This window comes from Gekko japonicus, unplaced genomic scaffold (assembly GCF_001447785.1).
Source record: "Gekko japonicus isolate JY-2015 unplaced genomic scaffold, Gekko_japonicus_V1.1 scaffold907, whole genome shotgun sequence".
Taxonomy (NCBI): domain Eukaryota; kingdom Metazoa; phylum Chordata; class Lepidosauria; order Squamata; family Gekkonidae; genus Gekko; species Gekko japonicus.
In genome coordinates this window covers 689,961-695,502 of record NW_015174870.1, presented here as the reverse complement: position 1 = coordinate 695,502, position 5,542 = coordinate 689,961, and positions in this window count along the sequence as shown.

Sequence of the window (5,542 nt, the reverse complement as noted above, 5' to 3'; positions counted from 1 at the left end):
TGCAGCCCGGCTCCTGGTGTGCGCAGCGCGCGCGCGCCTCATGCACATCACAGGGAAGTGATATCATGACGCCGGGCACGCTGGGGCGGGGCCACATCCATTTGAGGGGAAAACTCTATGTTTTCCACAGCATGCCCAGCGTCATGATGTCACATCCGGGCAGTGCGTGCACGCACTCAAGACGCTGGGCAGGAGCCCCCCGCCGCCAGGTAAAAAAGATTTGGCAACCCTAGCAGAACCACCAATATGGTCTAGAGAGAGGTCCTTCAGTAGAGGGGGGGGAAGTACGTATGTCTCACTTCATTTTTTACACTACAATCTTCTCCGTTAGAATTCCTACAACAAATGTCACATTTCAAATTTCACATCAGTATTATAACTGGATTTACAGAACTTAAATACCGTAGTGAAGCATGGGTAGCAGGCTAGTTTCTTATAACCTACTCCCCATTTCCCCCTTTCTCCCATTCCCTTCCCAACAGCCTTCTAAACACTTGCCTCCCTCTATCTTTCTCTTCCCTCCCCAGCACGCCCCCTCCGGCCAAGGCCAGGACACTCACCCAGTGCCACTTTCTAGAGCTCATGTTGTATTTATTCCCACAATGGGCCTTATTCCTAGTACTGTAATTTAAAAGCAGGATGGTTATAGTTTGGCATCAAGCATGTTTATTAAAGTGATATTCAGATTAGTCTGTGAGTGAGACCTTTTTGTTTATTGGAAGGGTTCTACCTCCTTGAGGTCACTGCTCATTCTGTAGGAGGGCAACTACCATACTAGCATCAATGGGAATTGGTCACATGAAGAAACTACCTTTAAAACTGTTACCTGGGTTTAGTTTTTCACCATGTTACTATGAATTGTTCCTCCTTTGCTGTTTTAGTATGTGGATGGATGATGCTAAAAAAAAGTTTTGTTCTCAACAAAATGTAGCCATACACACCAAAAAAGTCTACCTGGCTGTCATTTGTAATTCTCAAAAAGAAAGGGTTTATTTTTTACAGAACTCTCACTTAATATTGCATACTTTGAATATTCACTGAAATTTGTTAACCTCCCTTATTAACTTCATTTATAACTTCCTTCATTTCGTAATACACTAGAACCTAGAAAGTGCGGCACTTTTAGCGCTTACCACCATTTCCAACAAAAATTATATTATTCATTTTTAGATCTGGCCATGATCATATTTATTTTACACTTCATCTTTTCCCTGAAGAAAGGTTAAAATAGTTGATTTAGGCATGTAAAATCTTTTATTAAACAAGCACAAAAAAGAGTGTGTTCAGTTTCTAAGAAGGAAGGAAATTAAATGACATTTTAAGCCAATATAAAACAACATTATTTCCACTACCAGTGCTGGTTTGAAAGTAAAATGTTTATTTAGAATTTTCCTATGAAGATTTTCTTTTGGCAAAGTACAGATTAATGCATCAGTTTTAGCTACACTTAGTTGGGATTAGGCTTACTTCGTACATTGAGAGTGAGCCACCCAACTATGGTGCCATCCCATCAACACTGCAACCTCCTTGTATTATATAACTGTAGTATGTGCACACAAATATTGAAATTATGTGGGTAAGCTCTCCAATTGCATTCCCCACCTGACTGACTCCTTTGCAAGGAAGGCACAATACTGAACTTTTCATGTGAAATTACATTTAACATTATATTTCATGCCCCCCTCCATTGTTAGTGCAGTAACAAGCCTTTGGTGGCCACAAAACTCTTCGGTCATCAAATTGCACACACAATTTATCTAAGCAGTTTGTGATCCTATGTGTATAAGAAGATTTGCTTATTTGAATTTCTTATACATTCAGCCAGTGCTTACTTTCCAGTGACACTAAAGGTAAAGGTAAAGGTTCCCTTGCTCGAAAGCCAGTCGAATCCGACTCTAGGGTTGCGGTGCTCATCTCCGTTTCAAAGCCGAAGAGCCAGCGCTGTCCGAAGACGTTTCCGTGGTCATGTGGCCGGCCAGCCAGTGCTTACTTTCCAGTGACACTACGGATCCCCTAATCAAGTTGCCTTGGAGTTCTGGAATCTTTTGGAAATATTTGATAGAATCAGAGTCCATTAACTTTGCTGTACTATATTTTAAAAGATTACTGCAAGAAACAAAACTTGTTGACAGTTCTTCTTCCTCCTTCTTGCTCAACTTTTCCACCCAAATCTTATGCAACCCTAGTCCTTACCCCCACACAGAAAAGATTTACAGCAAAACCAGCAGGGTAAATGCCGGGTACAGCCCCAGCACATGTGTGTGGTGTCATCACAAAGCTGTCTAAATATCTGTGTGGAGGGGCTACATTTTATCACCCATGCTCATGGACCTGTCAAATCACTGGACTTGGGCATTTTCCTATTCTACACAAGATAGTCAGAAACATAATTCAACCTGATTCAAGAACTAAATGGCAAAGGTTTCAAAGATTTCTGGTATTATTTAAATCATATTCATAGCAATTTTGGAAGAAATTAGTAAATGTAGGGAGCAAAGTTCCTGTTAATTTACAGGGCTTTATTTGGACCAAAGCTCAGCTGGCATCTGTTTTCAAATGCCAGACCATCATCCTGAAATTCATAAAGGAAAATAGTTAATAGTTCCCCTGAGCAGTGTGTCTTTCACCTCTAAGAGTGGGGAAAGTTTCCCAAATACAGATGCTTTTCCAGATTGAAGTGTCTTCAGAGAGACTAAGCCCTGGCACCTCTTTTTTTTAATAGAAATTAAATTCTGATCATATGATGTCATTGGTTTAAGTTACGGTTATGATCTAAAGAGCTATTTCAGCACATTTGAGGGGTTGGCCCTAACCAGTCAGATCATTTTTTTACTTTTTTCTTTGAATAGGATGCCCCCATGCAATATCACAATCTGCTACAATTTTCAAAAAGGTATGAGAATTTCTGTTTGAGATACTAGCCCCAAATTTCTTTGGGGGCACAGGTTTATTGAGCAGCCTTTGGGATCCTGCCTTATATCTGCATTGCAGTGTAATTTGCTCCTAATCCAGGGGTGACCAAACTTGCTAAACGTTAACAGCCACACAGAATAAACATCAGATGTTTGAGAGCCACAAGGTATGAACAAATATTACACATACGTTTTTATTGAAAAATATGCAAATTTGCTTTTTATTAACATTAAATGAGACTGTGTGAAAGACCCGCATGCGGCTCCCGAACTGCTGTTTGGCCACCCATGTCCTAATCTCTATTTGCTTCACTGTCTTGATTAGTGTTGTTTACATTCGTGTCCTGTGCTCTCTGCATGATGTCTCTACTTAAAAAGGGTTATTTTGAGTATCAATGTGATTTGGTTGTCCAGGTTCATTTTAAGGCCTTTCCTCCTTTCTTAAAAAAACAAAACAAAAACAAAAACCAAACGCCATGGTAAGAGTTGTGCGCATATTACAAGAAAGTGGGGAGGATTCAAAACAATTGTGAATGATATCATGCAAACGTCAGACCTGCCCTAATTTCCAAATCCAGCTATCCATCTTCCCTGCTTTCCCACTTTTGCACTGCAGGCTACCAATCCACGTGACTATGGGTTGGATCCAGTGCAAAATTTCCACTTGCTCTAGAGCAATTGCACAAGCAGAAACACAAGAATAAAAATTTGGTAGCTGCTTGCACACTTATTGAATCTCAAGTTGCATTGCCATTTATGCAAGGTATTGTGCAACCAGTATCTGGGTGCTATAATACTGTAATGTGGACAATGCTAGCACAAAAGTTGCACAAAATCTTGTAAAAGTGCAAGTGCACTAAGTTTGTTAATGTTTCCATGTGCACTGGATTCATGCCCGTTATTCCACATTGGATTTTGGATTAATGCTTGCTATTCCACATAGATCATGCAGCCCTGGGAATCAACTTTTTCAGAGTTTCAACAAATTGGGAAGAGGAGAAAGTGAGGACATCCATGATCCTTATACAAGTGGATTGCAGATCCAACCCCTACATTCCAAGTAAGGGAGGTTCTTGCCCTCAGATAACCATCTATTGAAAGAGCAGTTATTTCCGTCTTTATTATGCATTGTATATACTGCCTCTTAGTCCAGTACCTTGTACATTCCAGTCTTCGGCATGATTTAGGCCAAGCTCACATGTGCCCCTTGAAGTCCTTTTCAGCTCCATTCCCACTGTTGATATACATGTAGGGAAGCACAAAGGAAATTTTAAAAGAGCCTATATTGGGTTTCTAAAATGATTGATGGTCCTGCAGGAAGGTTGATGTGCAACTGCAGTTCTTTAATTTCCCTGTGATTTTTGATCTTTGTATGGAAAAACAATAAGGGGAAAGGGTAGGTTTTCCCTAAGTAACCCTGATAACATGATCCCACTTTGTTATTAAGAATAATATAATAAGCTCTTCAAGTAAACTGAGGGTACTGTTAATTCTTGGAACTAGACCTAATTGACAAGCAACCCCCACCTACATGACAAATATTAAACTGCCTTATACTGAGTAATACAACTGGTACTGTCTACTCTGACTGGCAGTGACTCTCCGGGTCTCATACAGAAAACTTATATCACCTGCTACCTTTTAACTGAAGCTGCCAGGGATTTGGATCTAGGACCTTTTGCAAACAAACTAGATGTTCTACCACTAAGCCATGGTTCCAACACTTACTTTATTTTAGATTATGTGGAAATGTTTTCTTTATTTGGATAATTTTTTGACAGGGATAATCTAGTGGCCTCTTTAGGTCAAATTTTTAAAAGTTATGCATATTATCTAAATGAAATCTAGGGCCAAGCAGAGGCTTCTCCATCTCAGCACCAGTTTTTTCCAGCCCTTGAAAAGTTTTGAAGGTAAGTAGCAGACAGGGCTCTTTTTGTAGAAAAAGCCCAGCAGGAACTCTATAGGCCACACCCAACACCAGAAACCCATTAGCATGTTAGTCCACACCCCTGCCAGCACAGCTCAGCACATTAGGACGCACCCCCATGTTACCAGAAGTGTGGTTATCCAGCCACACCCACCTTTTGCTTGTTATTCTGTTTACCTTATTTGTGGTAAAAACCCAGGGCTTTTTTTGTAGCAGGAACTCCTTTGCATGTTAGGCCACACACCCCTAATGAAGCCAATCCTAATGGATTTCTGCTGTTGGGTGTGGCCTATTATGCTAATGAGTTCCTGCTGGGCATGGCCAACTTGGGACCCAGCTGGAATTCTGTTCCTGTGCGTTCCTACCCAAAAATAGCCCTGGTAGCAGACATATCAACTAGCTCTGTGGGAGTGAAAGTACTATGAATGGCCTTCTAGCTGACAGGATTTCTCCTCCTTGCTCTTGCCTGCAATGTGTTTGCAACTGATTTCCAGTACAATCCTAACAACATTTTCTTGGTAGTCTAGTGATGGAGATCAGTAGACCTGAGTAGGATTCTGCATAGACATGCTTTGGGCTGCTCCCTTCAGCTTTCCAACACAGTTTATTCCAAAGGCTGAAGAAAGTTATTTGGTCTCGAAGAAAATGGAGGGAAAGAACATTTCCTTCAAAGTGAGCGTTGCTGTATTGTATCCTTGCTCTT